Source organism: Orbicella faveolata, unplaced genomic scaffold, assembly GCF_042242905.1.
Source record: "Orbicella faveolata isolate gen_17 unplaced genomic scaffold, um_ofav_v1 contig_26, whole genome shotgun sequence".
Taxonomy (NCBI): Eukaryota; Metazoa; Cnidaria; class Anthozoa; order Scleractinia; family Merulinidae; genus Orbicella; species Orbicella faveolata.
Window position 1 is genome coordinate 8,372,505 of NW_028301554.1, and position 19,831 is coordinate 8,392,335.

Below are 19,831 nucleotides of genomic sequence, written 5' to 3' on the forward strand. Positions count from 1 at the left end.
TCCGCGACAATTAACCGCCACGATTAACCACTGACCACGATTAACCATTTTTGTAAAAAAAAAAATGGCTCCAAATCGCTTCGGGGCATTTCATTTATAACTGTTTCCCCTTTTATGGAATTATAATAAAATGTTTAACATTGATTTGGGTCAAGAAAATGTAAAACAGAACTTTGCGAGGAGGTTTATTTGGTTAACCGTTCAATTGAAATATAAGGGTAGTTAATAGTTAAGCTATTGTCTCCGATAGACGGTTAACCATATTGTAAGGTCTAAACCCTACTATTTTGCCACCAAATTGCTTCTATCCCGCATTTAAAATGGTATTTGAAGTAAGAAATTTTTGTAACTTGCGCCAATTGGGAAGAAGACCGAATTTTAAGAAGCAAAACGGGACTTTCAAATGGTTAACCGTCGTGGTTAATCGTGCGTGATCTAAACTACGTGTAAACCGGAAGTTGTTGTGTCTCGTGAAATCGCGATAAACTGATTACTGTAAACATTTCAGTGGGTTTTCACTTAATTTATTTATTTTGCATTTTAACTGAAGCACAAGTATTTTTTACGGTGCTAATAGCATTTAACAGTCAGTTCTTTGTATCTAACCCTTTATTATCTGAAATACATTGATAAAATAGAGTATTAACTGCTTGTAACAAATGAAATCAATTTACCTTAATTACATATACATGGCTGGCAGTCTCGCTATGAAAACATACAGTACAAGTCAATATCTAGTACGATTTCCTTTAGTTCTTATTACATCATTTAGCCGTGCATTCATTGATCCGATTAAATTGTTGATAGTTTCAATCCGTATTGAGTACATTGTGTTCACCGCTCTTTGTTTGAATTGCTCAAAAGACTCTTTTGTAATGTTCTGTGATACAGCCTGCTCTTTCAGTTTGTTGGAGGCAATATGAAACAGATTTTCTATAGGATGTAAGTCTGGGCTTCGTGGTGGCAGTTTCAACAGAGTTGAATCAGCCCGCGACATTGCACTTTTTGCGAGCGCTGAGTTTTGCGATGGGTCACCGTCTTGTACCCAAATTCGACTATTTCCTTTGTCTGCTGTCTGAAACATAGTATTAAAGTTTCTGTCAATGAAATTGGAAAAGTACGCACCAGTCATTTTCTCGTAGGGCTCACAAATAATCACACCTTTTCCGTAACTGATGGCCACCATGAGTTTTAACACTTTGCCGCCAGTTCCCTCTTTTCGTCCCTTGGATGTACAACCCAAGGCAAGTCCCTCTGATATCTTTCTCCATGTCCTCCCCTTTGTTGCGCGAGCTTGTTCACAGGGATTTGATTTGTGGGCAAATCCAGTTCCGTCCAAAAAGAACGATAAATGCTCAGTCCAAAAATTCTCAGGTAAATCTTTCTTGCACCATTTAGCAAAAGACAACCTTGTTTTCAGATCCTCTCTCTTTAGGAGCCCTTTCTTTCGTGCTTGTAGATAGTAATAACCTTTATCATTTAAGAATCTGGTGACTGTCTTTACCGAGACTTCAGACTTGTCGATTCCTGCTTGTTCCATGATGCGCGCAGCAGAAAAGTTCCCTTCCTCGGCTCTTAGCGTTACAATGCTCCTGGTAATTAAACGCTTCTGTCTCTCTGTAAGCTTTCTTGGACGCCCTTTTCTTGATGCCGGCCTTAGAGAACGCTTGTTTACACCACCTTCTTGAGCGATTCTGAAAACACTACTACGTGAAACGCCACAAAGATCTGCCACTTTACGCACTGAAAGTCCTCGAACACGACTTAAACAATAGACACGAGCTCTAGCATCACAATCGATTCTTCCCTTAAAGACCATTTTGTTTGAAGCAAATGTTGATTTACTATAGCTACCGGTTACGACGTATTTATAATCCTCTACTTTATCACTAAGACTTATTCTAGATTTACGTAGAAGAGTTGTCTTCAATTTCCAGAAAGAAACAGTGCGTAATTAACCCGAAATCTAATTTTAAAATACCGTGACGATCACCCTTATCTCTATCACTGGCGTCACATATTCTCTCGAAAATTCCTCGCATATCTCTTTCAGACAATCCCGGCCAAAAGTAGTTGGGACACTTGAGCTAGATCACGTATCCCCCATCCCCCCTAATCAATGTTGGAAAATATCGCGTTTTTTCCAACAAAAAGGGAAAAAATCACCTGATTATCAACATTGTAAGTGGGGGGAGGGGAGAACTCGCTTGCTGTCCCAACTTTTTTGTCCGGGATTGTAGATAGAAAAAAGTCGTGGGGGAGGGGGAAGGGGTGGCCTCTTAAGTTCCCCTGAAATCTGCCTATGAATTAAGGCTCAATTTTCGTTTTCATTATCACATCACCTAGACTGCGAGCAGTCTCTCTCTTCCTCGAAAATCCATGGGGAAGAACGCAAAACAAGTAAGCGCGCGAGCGTGACTCATGACTGTGAGCGTGACGTGCGAGCAACGATGCCGCGAGCCGCTAGTAGCGCGGACATCGGAAGACGGCTGCTAGCGGCTCGCGGCATTGCCATTCGTCGCTCGCACGTCACGCTCACAGTCACGCTCGCACGCTTACTTGTTTTGCGTTCTTTCCCACGGTTTTCGGTATAGCATGCGTGGGGCCGTACACACGAGGAATGTGTTCAATACAGAAAAACCCTTTCTCTGTTCTTCTCACACGTTGATTTATTTGGTGCATACAATTCAGCCCAATAGCCCTTTAAGTTTAATGCTTAGCTTTTTTTATTTGCATTACAATGTAATCCAACGCGGATGCCATGCAAGTTGGATTATAAACAATTTATTGGCTGAGGTTTTTGTGATATCCGGAATAATCAAGGTGGAGGTAAGTGAAGCTGATAACACTAACCGAGCCCTTGATTATTTCGGATATCACAAAAACCGAATCTAATAATTGTTTTCTTACACATTGATTTAAAGAAAATAACGACAAACGCATTATCGCACCGAACACAGTTTATTTTCGACGAGCCATGTTCTTACTTCGCTGTCCGTGAACTTGACGTTACTCTTGAAAATCATGCATGGCGCGCGCAACCTACAGATTATTCACTGATCTGCTAGCAGATTAGTGAATAATCTGTAGGTTGCGCTGTTTCCCAGAATTAACTGTAGTTTTTTTTTTAGCCAATGAGAAGACAGATGGTGACTACAATGTATAATGATTTTAACTATTAACAACATCCAATTAAAATTCTGACGAGCTCCGCTTTTAGGCCTGGCTAAATCTATATATTACTATTGCTTCAGGCGATCAAGCTGCATATTTTCTACCGAGCAGTGCATGCATATACGCACTTAAGCTTTTGCAATAATGGATCGGCGAAAGCAGCTTTATATCTTCAGCGCGTGGCTTGCAACAAATGGTAAGTTTTTCTATACACAATTCAATATTTAATTCAAAACCCTGTAATTCAGTAGCAGATCTTCTGTTAGCAGTTTGATAAGCTTACCAGCTAGCTTCTGAGCAAATAGTTATGACACGACACTTAAGTCTTTTACATTATCCTTGCAAGGAATCGGTATATCTCATAGCTGATCATGATAAGTGATACTTCGATAGTACTTGGAGGTTGATCTGAACATTCATAATAACAACGTTGATCAAAGTACACTACCCTTACCAAACCAAACACTATTTTAAATGTATTTAAATACTATTTTTAAAAACTGTTTTAAACCTATTTTATGAAATAGATTAAAAACAGGGCGAAAAGTGTATTTTTAACGTAGTTTTCGACTGCTTTTAATGGTGTTTAAACCTGTTTAAAACACTATTGAAACAAAATTTGAAATGTATTTTGAAAAGCTTTTAAAAATATAGTTAAAATTCCAAAACTCGAAATCCTTTGCTAAGTTTGAAAATATAATTAAAATAGTCTGTAACTACTTTAAAAATCTCTCGAGGAACACAGCATTCGGAATAAAAACAGGACACAAATCGTTTTAAAAACAGCTTTTAATCTGCAAGACTATTTTAAAACTAGTTTAAATGACAATTTTAAAAGTATTTTGTACAAAATAGGTTTAAAATAGGTGCAAAATTATATTTTTAACATATTTTTCGACTGATTTTAAAGGCGTTAAAACCTGTTTAAAACACTATTGAAATCCACTGTCTCAAAACATATTTCAATAGTACTTTAAACAGTTTAAAAATTAAAGTGGATCATATATGAAAAAAAATATGTCAAATACAATATAAATATATGAAAATAGCTTTAAAATAATCTAGAAATGGCATACAGTAATATAGTATAAAACAGCATAAAAATAGCACAAAATAGTATAAAAACAGTATGAAAATACTGTAAAAATAGTATAAAAATATTGAGTAGATGTGATTTTTTTGTGATTTGATTGTGAGATCTTAATTCTGGTCTACTTTGTGAGTGATGGCATGTTTTGCCATTAGGAGTAGCCCCAATCATTAATAAGTAATGTCAACCAATTACTTGGATCAATTTTCCTTGAGTTATTAGTTGCTGCTTTCAGAGATTTGATTGCTTCTGGTAAATTTTTAAAGTAATGACACTTTTGATAGAACTTATATATTGTGCATGTACATGCGGCCTAGCGCACGCTCTCAACCTGAACCTCACTTGTGAACAAACATGGCATCTGTGACCATGTCCTTTTAGAGAAGACTGGAATTTACTTTAACGCCTATCGAAAAACTCCTCTGGGAAGTCCTGGAGTTGTTTAGTCTTTGCCTGCCATTTTGGTTATAAACAGTGCTTGATACTTCGAAAAAAAAGAAAGACAGGAATACATGTACATGCAGGGGGGCAAGAGAGTGCTATTTTGTGAAAAGGTTTGTTTGTCCACAGATTCATGTTTTTGGCTTGGCTAAATTTTTGATTAATTTTGATATTGAGAGAGTCTTAAAAGCTTACACACTAAAGCAGTTTTCAAAAAGGGGATGCAAATTATGTTGATTGAATCATAAATTTCCATTGGGCTAGATTTATAAATAGTGCAAAAATAGTGTATTTAAAATCTGTTTTTAAGATAGACATTATTGTCATTATTTAAAAGTACTATTTAAATAGTATACTCGCCTAATTAAAACTTAAAATATGTTTAAAACAGACTGTTTTGGTTGTATTTTAAAGCTTATAATATGAATTGCTATCTCAAATAGGTTTTAAACTTCCTATTTAAAACATATTTTATGTTCTTGACATGTCAACTACATTTTAAATATCCTATTTAAAGACTATTTTAACACTGAAAATTTGTAAAATACTTTTTAAACCTACAGCCATTGCGAACATAACTTTCAAAACAGGGTTTAACTAAAATTTTTAAACTGTTTGAACGAAATTTTTGTGGCCATAGTATTAAAATAGACTTTAAATCCCCTATTTAAACCCTGTTTTGAGCTCAAACTACGTTAAAAACAGAGTGAAAATCATTCCAATGTCATGAAGTAGGTTTTAACTATACTTGAAATACATTACAAACAAGAAGCAAAATTTTGAATTTTGTACAAAATAGCACAAAAATACCCTATAGTTACTTCAAAATACTGTTTAAATCGTCAAAATACGTTCAAAACAGTTTAAAATCAGTTTAAAAATACAGCTGTTTTGGTAAGGGTAGGCATTTGCTGAAAAACGGAATAGAATACCAATGCTAGTAATAAATTTAAATTATTCCTTTTCGAATCTCCTGAGATAGAAACAAATTTATAAGGAGAGAAATTTGGGATGCTCTAAAAAACGTAGTACTTCGTACACAATGATCAGTTTTCCTTGAAAAGTAATACAAATTGTTTGGAAGACAACTGTCGGCAAAACTTAATGCGGACCTGTCCGTTGAAGTGGGTTTTCATTCTGGGTGCAGTCCATCTGCAGTAGAGTCGATGTTCGAAACTAAGCCCGAAATATGAAATCTTTAATAATATGAAGCCACAGAGACGGATGAGTTAAGGATCGTTTCGTACTGATAGATTTTTAATGAACCTAACTGTGTTTATAGATGTGTTTCACGCTCGAATGAAATGTGCGTGATCCTTGCTGAAACCGCTGTCGTTAATTAATCTGAAAAGCAAATTAAAAGTTTGCTCGGTTCATTTTCCTTCGCTACATGTAAATGGTGGCAATCTAACTTTCTAACATGAATTATTTAGCGATATCGAGATTATATCTCTTCCGTGGGGCGTCAAATCCATCTTATTACTAGTTTAGTCTTATTTGTTTATGAATGAAACTGATAGTGATACCAATGCAGCAAGTCAGTCCGGAAAATATTGGTAGGTGCGTGGTGATTACGTGTCGGCATCCTTCCTGAATATTTCCGCTTTGAAAAAGTTTAAGGATGCAGGAATGTCGGTCGGCACTCAGTCATAGATCATCATGTTACAACGCTCGCGGCAATTTACGATGAATAGGACGCTATGCTCTGCGCAAAAAAAAAAATATATATTATCTCTCTTTTGATAGGCTTAAACTGAAACTGAAAACAAAAAACGCAAAGTACATCAATGATTATTTGCAAATAGCGTTGTTGAGATCGATTTTGTGAATGTTCTTTTATAATGGGTGACAGAAATTGAGCAAATGCTTAGATAGGCACTTTTTACGACTGACTCATCTACAACAACTTCCGCTCCGAACACTTGATGCAATGTTGAATATTTAATTTCATCTTGTCTTGTTTTTTACAAGGACCTTTTGGCGCAACCAAATTCTAGATCTTAATACAAAGAATGATCGAAACCAACGAATATTGCTATAAATCGCAATTGCGTACTGTTCAATATCACATTCAAACCGGAATAGAAAGCTTGTTTCAAAATGTCTCGAGAAACTCAAACCCATGACGAAAACCATACATTCACATAGCGACTTAACGGTAACGTACATACAAGGAAAAATATAATATTTCATCACTAGAAATTACCATTAACCCTACATGTAACCTAAAAACCATATCATACTGGTCACGCAAATAATTCAGAGATGGCACTGAAGCGTCCTACTACAATGTACCAATTAATCGTAAGCATCGCAAAATTTGAGGGACATTGAAAATGCACATCTGTCAAATTAGAAAACATAACAATAGATTTGGTTTTGAGACTGAGAGCAGTCACTCATTCAAGCGCAACCGGTAGAATAAAGAGCAAGAAGAATAACTTAATACACGTTCTGATGGCGTGTAAACTGTGATATTTACATAATTGGGCCTTCTGGTGACCATCCAAAACTGGAAAGTTTATTCACAGCCTTTATTAATATAGCAGTTTATGTCACTTCCAATTTAACGTTTTGAGAATGTTTCAAAACATATTGGATTCAATCCATGCAAAGGAGTCGGCTCTGATAGGAACTGAGCCTTTTGCGTTAAGCTACAGTCGTGCAATTATAGCAAATTTGATAACTTTCAGATTATGACAGAGGGTTTTGCATAAATCTAAGAAAAGAAAATAATGAGCCCATGCTTCTTAGGTCACATAAACGCTGGCTGTGCCCTCCGGCTACCTCAAGACAAAAGGTCCCTTCATCTGAACCGTCCGTTCATCTAATAACATTAACTTTTAAAAGTTTTTGCTTTTTTACGAAATGAAATGAAATAAAATAAAATAAAATAAAATAACCTAATTGAAACATTTCTTGGCCGACAACTAATAGTTTCCGTGAGATTTTTCAATAGCATAGCCTTCTATCAAAATCCTGAGATGATCTATGAAATGACAGGAAAATTCGTTAATTATGTGTGTTTCTATCGTTCTAGTTTTATTCAGGTTTGTCCTGCTGACCAATGCAGAGCATAGTAAGTGTATATATCTTGTTATTAATACCCGTTTTTGTTTTGTGCATCTTATTTGAGCTATACCAATGCAATCGCTATCAGCTTGCCGAATTGCACAAATGTTGTTTAAAAGGGAGTCTAGTTGGCATACGGGAGAGGGGAGGGGAAGGGAATTGAATTAGTTTGAAATAAAGAAAAATGTGATCGTTGTCCCATATAAGTTTTGGATTGTCCATATCATTTTTGAAATTAATATTTGTATAAAGAAAAAGTGCGAGATGTTCGGTAGGTTTTAGATAATTATGCACAGACAAAATAATTATAATTGTGATATTATGAGATTATTCAATCTATTTTAGCGAAGGTTCGTCAACCAATGTCAAGCCTTGAATTAGACCTTGACTTAACACAAAGCTTAGATGAAATGTTTAATGACTAGTAGACGCTACGTTTGTCAAACGTTTCTACGCCATATGTCATGTCTCCCTTAAAAGCTCATTTCATACTAGTTCATCTTTCATACTCCTTTCACGTAGGGGCCAAATCACCCCCATAATGTTTCATGAAGGCTATATTTGCTTGGTTTATATATTTCTGAACCAAGTTTGGCAGATGAGCTTTCTTTGTTCTCCAGTTTATTTTAATTCGGAAGTTGTGACAAAATGTCAGATTATGACGTCATAATTGATGACGTCACCAAAACGTGCTATGATTTTTTGTAAAATCTGATGTAAAGATTATGTCATTGGAAAGGCCTTGACTTGAGGAGTAAAATGCCGGAAACTGTTTTTTGCTATGATGATTATTTTTCGAGATATGGTAAATTAAACATTTTTTTGCTGTCCCCCCCGGATTTTGCTTAACCATACTGTCCTTCTTAAGTCAGTCTCTCTGGTTTATTTTGTTCAATTTTTTTCTAGGAAGGCTAATAATCTAGAAAAATAGAAAGCTTAATGTTGTCAAAAATCGTATGGTTTTAGAAATTTGATTTTCGGCTTTGTTAAGATGGTATTAACAGTAAAAAAATGGGTGACGTCACAGGTTATGACGTAACAAAACTAATTCTAACGCAATAACACTAGAGGGATAATTTTTTATTCCGATTTTCTTCTTTATTTTTGCATTAGTCATCTGGCACATCACATATGCATCATAGCTGCATTTGCTGGAACAAAATTACGGCTCCATTTTGGGGAGTTTTCTCAAGGGGGACGCCATGTTTTGCAGAGTTATTTTTCATGATTAAAATTGCCATATTTCATTTAATTTTTGTGATATGGACAAAATTTTTTTAGGTTTCAACACCCCTTGATGTGCTCTTTCGAACACAATGTAAAAAAATATGCATATTAAAAACTTCAAAAGTGGCAAAAAACATGACGTCATCACTGTGACGTAACAACTTTGACATTTACTGACATTTTTCACGTAAATATAATTGGCAATAGGTCTCCTGCTCATCTGCCAAGTTTGGTGTAGAAAGAGTCAATACTTTTTAAGTAATGTGAAATAATGTGAAATACCCAAGAACTGACGAAACATTTGGGGGGTGGTTTGGCCCCTACGTGTTTAGCGATGTTTAATGGCGATTTTAGGCAAAACAACAACGGCAACAAAGCAGGAACGTTGAGCGCAAAACATCAAAAACAAAAAGTATCCAGTGCTCAAGGAAATATTTCATGTCATATCACATCACATCGCATCACGTCACGTCACATCACGTCACATCACGTCACGTCACATCGCATCACATCACATCACATCATATCATATCATTTCGCATATCTCATATTTCGAGATTTACTTTCCACAGGTTTGTAACATTGCTATAACTAGCTGGACTACCAATCAGTCTAGTTGTAGTCGTTTCCTTGCCACGTGTTTGTTTGAGTAGCTATGCATAAGACTATGCTACGTTTTATAGGTTGTGATTTTGACTATGGATTGTGCTTTGGCTGGTCACAAAATTATTACGACGACTTTGACTGGACTAAGGAGTATGGTTCGACACCTTCGTATGAAACAGGACCTTCCTCTGATCACAGCGGATACGGTTAGTAACTTATTTTGCTTAATTAAAAGCCTCTCATATTTAAGGAGGATACGGGACCCAAGGGAACAGTATGTATTAATATTCAGGTGTATTACAATTTCAAGGTCATTCTATTAGACTAGTAGATATATTTAGCACTGCGCTTAACTGTTAATATTCCACCGGACAATAACTACTTATTAATATATTTTTCATTGACTAATCTTAACTTGTTTTGTTTGTAGGAAGTTACATGTATATCGAAACGTCTTCTCCTCGACAATATGGGGAAAACGCCAAACTGGAATTTTCAGTGTCGAGCTCTGACATTGGGAAGTTGTCCTGCCTGAGGTTTTACTACCACATGTACGGGGAAACAATAAACAGGCTCAATGTCTACAATGGTTATACCAAAGTGTTTACTGAATCAGGAAACCAAGGAAATGTATGGTTGTCTGCGAAAATTACCATTACTTTACAAAGCAAAGTAAGCTCTAATTATTCCATCTAAGGGTATCTTTTCGGTCTGGAATACCACTGCGTATGATTTGTTAATCACGGTCATCTTGTGCCATAGGAAGAAAACCAAACTTACACATTTCGTTCGGTTTTCTTTTCATCAAAATAAATTTTTCCGGGGAACAACTTAAACGTTAACTCCTTAAATACAATTGTATTTAACACAAAGCTAGAAACATTCTTTGCTTGAAGCTTTTCGAAGGCTCAAAGACTTTTTATATTGGATTGTATTTAATCTCAGAGACCAAGATTGAGTAATTTAAGCTATAGATCTTAGTTATGTTTCGTCATAACACGTTGTAAAAACAAATGGGATATTCTAAAACGCAATTCTGGAACAAATAAAGGAAATCGACTCTGGCATTAAATTCCCTTTTTGGCTATTTTTTTGCCAGAGTGGTAAACATTTTGGCACAATTTTGCATTAAGTGCTTAAATTTTGCCACGAGAATTGAAAATGTTAGCTGGTAAGAAATGGGTAAATAACTGAAAACTTTACCAGGACCGGAGCTTTGAAGACAGCTATGGTAAAAATGTCACGAAAAGTTAAGATTTTTGCCAAGAATCAGCTTAAAAGAGGAGTTTTCTGCAAGGAAGGCAACAAATATGGTAAAAAGTAGGCCTAAATGTTTATTTTTGGTAAAAAGGTTGTGAGAGGCAGCTTTCTCTTGGCATAAAAGAACGCGAATTTTGTTAATTTTGCCAATTTTAAAAACGATTGGCAAATTTATCGGTAATTGAGGTAATCTCTGTCAATTTTCTTCTTCTACGAAACATCTGGCAAGGTACACGGAAATTTCCATGTACCTTGGCATATGTTTGCTTGCGAGGTACATGGAAATTTCCATGTACCTTGCCATGTGTTTCGTTGCGAGGTACATGGAAATTTCCATGTACCTTGCGTTGTGTTTCGTTGCAAGGTACAACGAGTGCATGGTACATGGAAATTTCCATGTACCTTGCACGAAACATATAGCAAGGTACGTGGAAATTTCCACGATGATGATCATACTTCACTTTCATCTACTACCGCAGTTCAAATATGAATTATGTCATATATACTTCACATCATTTCACTCACGGGAAGATATGAACTCAATTAATTGACCTCGCTCCCAATGTGTGGCTTCATAGCTCAGTTGGTAGAGCATCGCACCGGTATCGCGGAGGTCACGGGTTCGAATCCCGTTGAAGCCCTGATTTTTTTCAGGCTTCTTCTTTCCAGTTGTATAAATTGGAAAATTTACTGCGATGATCATACTTCACTTTCTTCCATGTACCTTGCAACGAAACAAATGGCAAAGTACATGGACATTTCCATGTACCTTATGACTACACATGGCAAACCGTATGTGGAAATTTCCGTGTACCTTGTGGTACACATAAACAAGCATTTCCCCATCTGATAATCAATTGCTCAAGTAAATCTTGGAAAATATAAAATCTAACCACAGCTTGAAAATTACTGAAAAATTAAATAGTTTTAATTACCAACAGAAAGATACATCAATATAGAACAATAGTACTCTTCTCTCTTTGAACGAGACATGGACCTGGAAATTAAAGAAACAAAATACATCAACGCACCTGGTTATACATACACTTAATCTAGTTCTCTAGCTCTTGGGCATTATTTTGGTTCAAGTAACAATTAATCTAATGATCTATTCACCATCGAAATATTTCAGTTGCCATTTCAAACTGAGGTAAAGCCATCTCCTACGAAAGGTTAAAAAGACTAGTTCTGCTGGAAAAAGTTCAAATTCGCTAACAAAAAAAAAAGTCGAACTGGAAGATACCACTTCCCGGGTGCCACTTCCTTTGAACGACCTTTTGACCAGAGCTCAAGAAGCGGTATAGTCACCTTCGGAGCCGTTTGGAGCTGTGAAGGAGACTAGGAGCAGTACTAAAATGTTATAGTTTTTTTTTACGCTGTGGCTAAATGACCGGCAGCCGGTCAAGGTTTTCAAATCACTTAATGACCGGCAGTCTCATATTGTTCTCAAATTTAAGGAATAAAAGGAACCCATCCAATTCAAACTATCATATGTCTATTAAGAACAGCCAAGCGATCCAGAAGAGCTGTATAGATCGCAAGTCTAAGGTTTGGTTAAAGCTCGGCTCAGAGAGCGAGACCATGGTTTGCGACATTTTGGATTTTTTTGGGTCGACTGGCGGTCAAGGTTTTCAAATCACTAAATGACCGGCAGTCTCATATTTTTCTCAAATTTAAGGAATCGAAGGAACCCATCCAATTCAAACTATCATACGTCGATTAAGAACTGCCAAGCGATCCAGAGGAGCGTATAGATCGCAAGTATAACGCTTGGTTAACGCTCGGCTCAGAGAGCGAGACCGTGGTTTGTCACACTTAGGATTTTTTGGGGTCGACTGCCGGTCACGGTATTCAAATCACTAAATGACCGGCAGTCCGATATTTTTCTCAAATTTAAGGAATCGAAGGAACCCATCCAATTCAAACTATCATACGTCGATTAAGAACTGCCACGCGGTCCAGAAGAGCTGTAATATAGATCGCTGGATCGCTTGGCAGTTCTTAATCGACATATAATAGTTTGAATTGGATGGGTCCTTTCGATTCCTTAAACTTGAGAAAAACATGAGACTGCCGGTCATTTAGTAATTTGAAAACCGTGACCGGCTGCCAGTCATTTAGCCACAGCTTTTTTTAAATTGATCTACAGCGCAGTGATTAATTAAATTATATCGAGTCGTACTGTTAAAATGGCCAACACGGTAGTAGAAAGATTAATTAATATATTATGCTTTCCGAAAAAATTGACCGTTGAAACTCTTTTAGGATACCACACCGCGGCCCCAGGTAACTACAATTCGACGTTTACGGCAAACGGCAAAAAAAATTGCCTCTTTGATTTTGCAGATTTTGTGGTCTTTTCTTTAAATATATCACACAAAAATAGCAAAACGACTTCTAATATAAATACAAATCTACATATCCTCAAATACAAATCTATAAAACACACAAACAGCCAAGACAGACGGCAAAAGTTTCACCTTTGTCGTTCGCCGCGTAAACGCCATGCTTTATCTCACTGATAAACTCGGTCAATAATAGGTCTCAGGAGATCGGGCGCGATTCACTCCACTTACTTGCACACAGATGTTTAGTCGCCTAAACTCGGCAGTACCTCTGCATAGGTCCCATCGTAACAACCAAAATAGAGTAGACCTCCTTCCTCGAAGCTACCGCTCTAATCGTTCTTTGCCCTTTTGGCGGATTGCAATACGTGATTCCGTTAAACCGCAGTGACATTATTTCACTGACATTTTGGACGTGCCATTGTTCAGGTTTCCGTAAAGGCCTAGTAATTAGGAGCAGCTTCATTCATTTACTTGTGTCGGTGTGCTTTGAATAACGAGGCATATAACAATAGTTCTTATTCAATGGGATGCAAATAAGTGCCCGGTTTATTGGAGCGCAAGTTGTGTATGTGTAAAAAATAACTTATTTTTATTTTATATTTCTCCAAAAACAGAGAAAAGCAAAACACTACACTTTAGAGAGAGTGTTATTTTGAAAAAAGTGTTGGTTTTGTTCGGATTCGCAGAGTTATAAATTAGAATCAGCGGGATCCGGGTCAGCTGGATGCTTTTATAACCGCAGAAATTAACCTATCATTGCGGTTTCGGAAACCAAACTGTCGGACAAGCTGCTTTCATTTCCGCTGTGCTGTTTAACGGTCGAATTTCATCTTATGAGCTATATTTTTGAGAATCGTAGTGCTGTCCCGACTAAATATTGAACTGGCTTATTAAAATGACGAAACAAACGTATTCTTGCGGTGAAAGTAGACGTGAGCTGGTAGCCTTATAAGCTGTAAGGAAGCAGGTCAGGGGATACGGCAGAAGCGGTACACCATTAATTGCTGTGGAACTGCCAACAAGTGAGGTTGTATATCGAAACTCGGCGAGAAAACAGTCCGTGAACATGCTACAGTTCATTTCATCAATTTACAGGCGAAAAGAAATATTCATTTTGCCTTGTTAAGTGTTAAATGACTAGAATTAAAATAGTCGCGGAATGAGCCCATGAACGTGTCAAGTATCTTTGTGGGTCAGTACTCGGGTCATTTATCATCTAAAAGTGCGCCATTTCTGTAATTTTCGAAAACGTACATGTTGCATTGAAAACCTAATCATTCTCTTCATAAAGGTAAAAAAATATCTTTAAAGTGCACCTAACCCCCAAATTTTTTTTCGCTAAAACGAATGTACTTGTTATTTGAAATAGTTCTGCGAAAAAATTTTTGGAATCCGTGAAATCCTCGATTTTCTGTGCCCCGACGAAATCTCGAAAATAGCTCCAAAACACGGCCATTTTGTTTCACGACCGAGTTTGAGGATAATGGGTCCAGCGGCTCTTGTGACGTCTACCCAGGAAGGTTCGATATCTCACGTCCTCTCATTTCCTTCAGGATTGTGCAATACACATTCGAAAAGTGCGCAGAAACGCCTTCCAGAGGTGCTATCGACTGTTGCAGTAATATTCCAGATTTAAAGAAAGATATACTGTACAATTTACTGACGATGATCGGCTAATGGTACAATAAAGACGTAAACGACGGTTGATTTTGTCGAACCGAAACAAGCGAACTGAATCTGTGAGAACCATTAAAGAATTCTCACTGGAATTTGTTCCGCAGACTTTCGAACGCTATTTTCATACATTCTGTGCTTAAAGCTAACCAGAAATTTTTAGAAATACTACCGCCAACCTATATCTTACAATCCCGCAGTATTTATAACATAACCGGCAAAGTTGTGTGATCCGATCATGATCAAGAAGCGTATTAACTGATATGTAAATAGGTCGCAACTGTACGCCGCTAACCAGCACTTATTTCTCTTTCGATTTAGATAAAAGTAGAAAATTAATCCTTTAGAATTACATCATAACAAAATTGTTAGACTCACAGAGTCTTTCGAAGGTTTGGAAATCAGCAGTGCGACAGAGATTCTGTGCAATAGCGTCGAAAATATGACCGCGGAACATTATCTGCGGACCGCTTAGGGAACACATCCTTTTCGCTTATCCGAGGAATTTCACTGCAAACTTTGAGAACAATTTACATTGGTTATTTAGAGTCACGACTTAAAACGTGTGACAATGTGAAATCGGTAATTGTATGAAATGTTTCCTTCCACCTTGTTCTCGCAGCTTCAAAAATACAGGTCCAAACAGTACGACTTTCAATCGATCGAAGCCAATGTTTTGGAGGTCATCAAGTCTCGAAAACTGCAACACGTACGTCGCTCTTATAAACATGAAGCATTCAACAGAAAGTAAAACACAAACTGGATTTAACAGAACAATCATACCTTGACAAAATACATTCTCGCTAAGGACAAATGTAAATGGACTATAAACACGAGTGGGAATCTTATGTTTAGTTGACGAAATTACCATCCAAAGCAGTCCTTGAGTTTTCTTTCCTGCTTTTCGTTTGCCTGCTCCTCCACTTTGTATCTAGCTTTCCATTCCTAATATACAAGCAGCTCGTCGGCAAAGAAGTCTTCCCCTTCGTCGCTTGAAATATTGTAAATTGCTCTCAAAGCTCTAAGCAGTGAGTTCACAGTTGTCGAACGTGCTCGATCGAAGTTTATTTTGGTGTCTTCCAAATCGAAACTTAACTCTGACTCCAGTGACGAAACAAAATGATTCTGAGACAAAGCTTGGACGTTTTAGTCCCAAAATACATCGGAACGATTAGTTTTGTTTTCCATTTTCTCCAGCAAATACAGAGAGCTGACTGAGGCGCCATTGTGTTTGGTTCCTGGGTAGACGTCATCATGAACCCCCGCCCCAGACTCCCTAAAACGCGGTCGTGAAACACTTCAAGCGCGACTTTGAAAGGGTATAGAAAATCAAGGATTCAACCAAATTCAAAAATTTCTTCGCCCAAATGCTTCAAATAAAGCCTAGATTCGTTTTAGCGAAAAAAAGATTGGGGTTAGGTGCACTTTAAGTGAAGGAAAACGTTTTGAGACCGATTACATGTAAATATATAAGGGAGATGGCGTATTCTGAGTAAGCAGTTTACAAATATTGAGTCGTTGAATGCTGAAATCCATACATGCAGTCCAAGATAAACACAGTGGACACGAAACAAACAGAGACTAAATCGAACTCTACGAAACGTTAAAAGATTTCAGAACATTGTTTTACAATATATTAACATGTAATCTTTCTTTAATTTCTAGGTCCATGAATCTTCCAAAAAGAGCTGTCATGCCAACACCGTGACAGGGTGTTGTGTATCTTAAAATAAATTTTGTTTGATATCATATATTTTCGAAACATCTGCCTCGTCTCACTCACTAAATTTCGTTTAAGGGCTATCTGACACGTTCACAACAGGGAGTCCGTGAAGGTACAAGAAAATTTCCATGTACCTTAACATGTGTGGTGTAGGAAGGTACATGGAAATTTCCATGTACCTTAAAATGTGTAGTGTAGGAAAGTACATGGAAATTTCCATGTACCTTAACATGTGTGGTGTAGGAAAGTACATGGAAATTTCCATGTACCTTAACATGTGTGGTGTAGGAAGGTATATGAAAATTTCCATGTACCTTAACGTGTGTGGTGTAGGAAGGTACATGGAAATTTCCATGTACCTTAACATGTGTAGTGTAGGAAAGTACATGGAAATTTCCATGTACCTTAACATGTGTGGTGTAGGAGGGTAGATGGAAATTTCCATGTACCTTAACGATTGTGGTGTAGGAGAGTACATGGAAATTTCCATATACCTTAACATGTGTAGTGTAGAAAGGTACATGGAAATTTCCATGTACGTTAACATGTGTGGTGTAGGAGAGTACATGGAAATTTCCATATACCTTAACATGTGTAGTGTAGAAAGGTACATGGAAATTTCCATATACCTTAACATGTGTAGTGTAGAAAGGTACATGGAAATTTCCATGTACCTTAACATGTGTGGTGTAGGAGAGTACATGGAAATTTCCATATACCTTAACATGTGTAGTGTAGAAAGGTACATGGAAATTTCCATATACCTTAACATGTGTAGTGTAGAAAGGTACATGGAAATTTCCATGTACCTTAACATGTGTGGTGTAGGAGGGTACATGAAAATTTCCATGTACCTTAACATGTGTGGTGTAGGAAGGTACATGGAAATTTCCATGTACCTTAACGTGTGTGCTGTAGGAAGGTACATTAAAATATCCATGTACCTTAACATGTGTGGTGTAGGAAGGTACATGGAAATTTCCATGTACCTTAACATGTGTGGTGTAGGAGAGTACCAGGAAATTGCCATGTACCTTAACATGTGTAGTGTAGGAAGGTACATGGAAATTTGCATGTACCTTAACATGTGTAGTGTAGGAAGGTACATGGAAATTTCCATGTACCTTAACATGTGTGGTGTAGGAGGGTAGATGGAAATTTCCATGTACCTTAACGATTGTGGTGTAGGAGAGTACATGGAAATTTCCATGTACCTTAACATGTGTGGTGTAGGAAGGTACATGGAAATTTCCATGTACCTGAACGTGTGTGGTGTAAGAAGGTACATGGAAATTTCCATGTACCTTAACATGTGTGGTGTAGAAAGGTACAAGGAAATTTCCATGTACCTTAACGTGTGTAGTGTAGGAAAGTACATGGAAATTTCCATGTACCTTAACATGTCTGGCGTAGGAGGGGACATGGAAATTTCCATGTACCTTAACATGTGTGGTGTAGGAACGTACATGGAAATTTCCATGTACCTTAACATGTGTGGTGTAGGAAGGTACATGGAAATTTCCATGTACCTTAACATGTGTAGTGTAGGAAGGTACATGGAAATTTCCATGTACGTTAACATGTTTGGTGTAGGAGAGTACATGGAAATTTCCATATACCTTAACATGTGTAGTGTAGAAAGGTACATGGAAATTTCCATATACCTTAACATGTGTAGTGTAGAAAGGTACATGGAAATTTCCATGTACCTTAACATGTGTGGTGTAGGAGGGTACATGAAAATTTCCATGTACCTTAACATGTGTGGTGTAGGAAGGTACATGGAAATTTCCATGTACCTTAACGTGTGTGCTGTAGGAAGGTACATTAAAATATCCATGTACCTTAACATGTGTGGTGTAGGAAGGTACATGGAAATTTCCATGTACCTTAACATGTGTGGTGTAGGAGGGTACCAGGAAATTGCCATGTACCTTAACATGTGTAGTGTAGGAGAGTACATGGAAATTTGCATGTACCTTAACATGTGTAGTGTAGGAAGGTACATGGAAATTTCCATGTACCTTAACATGTGTGGTGTAGGAGGGTAGATGGAAATTTCCATGTACCTTAACGATTGTGGTGTAGGAGAGTACATGGAAATTTCCATGTACCTTAACTTGTGTGGTGTAGGAAGGTACATGGAAATTTCCATGTACCTGAACGTGTGTGGTGTAAGAAGGTACATGGAAATTTCCATGTACCTTAACATGTGTGGTGTAGAAAGGTACAAGGAAATTTCCATGTACCTTAACGTGTGTAGTGTAGGAAAGTACATGGAAATTTCCATGTACGTTAACATGTCTGGTGTAGGAGGGGACATGGAAATTTCCATGTACCTTAACGTGTCTGGTGTAGGAACGTACATGGAAATTTCCATGTACCTTAACATGGGTGGTGTAGGAAGGTACATGGAAATTTCCATGTACCTTAACATGGGTGGTGTAGGAGGGTACATGGAAATTTCCATGTACCTTAACATGTGTAGTGTAGGAAGGTACATGGAGATTTCCATGTAGCTTAACATGTGTAGTGTAGGAAGGTACATGGAAATTTCCACGTACGTTAACATGTGTGCTGTAGGAGGGTACATGGAAATTTCCATGTACCTTAACATGTGTAGTGTAGGAAGGTACATGGAAATTTCCATGTACCTTAACATGTGTGGTGTAAGATGGTACATGAAAATTTCCATATACCTTAACATATGTAGTGTAGGAAAGTACATGGAAATTTCCATGTACCTTAACATGTGTGGTGTAGGAAGGTACATGGAAATTTCATGTAGCTTAACATGTGTGGTGTAGGAGGGTACATGGAAATTTCCATGTACCTTAACATGTGTGGTGTAGGAGGGTACATGCAAATTTCCATGTACCTTAACATGTGTAGTGTAGGAAGGTACATGGAAATTTCCATGTACCTTAACATGTGTGGTGTAGGAGGGTACATGCAAATTTCCATGTACCTTAACATGTGTGGTGTAAGAAGGTACATGAAAATTTTCATGTACCTTAACATGTGTAGTGTAGGAAAGTACATGGAAATTTCCATGTAGCTTAACATGTGTGGTGTAGGAAGGTACATGGAAATTTCCATGTATTTTAACATGTGTGGTGTAGGAAGGTACATGGAAATTTCCATGTAGCTTAACATGTGTGGTGTAGGAAGGTACATGGAAATTTCCATGTACCGTAGCATGTGCAGTGCAATTTT

The 19,831-nt window shown here is 37.3% G+C and overlaps 1 long non-coding RNA gene across 1 annotated transcript; it reads right to left on the reverse strand.

Annotated features, from left to right (window-relative positions):
* Nucleotides 1–11,776: 11,776 nt before the first annotated feature.
* LOC149108012 (uncharacterized) lies at nt 11,777–16,461 on the reverse strand. The gene is made up of 2 exons (XR_016209023.1): nt 13,447–16,461; nt 11,777–11,867 (listed from the first exon to the last, which is right to left on the reverse strand). It is a non-coding gene; the product is annotated as an uncharacterized LOC149108012 (long non-coding RNA).
* Nucleotides 16,462–19,831: the final 3,370 nt, after the last annotated feature.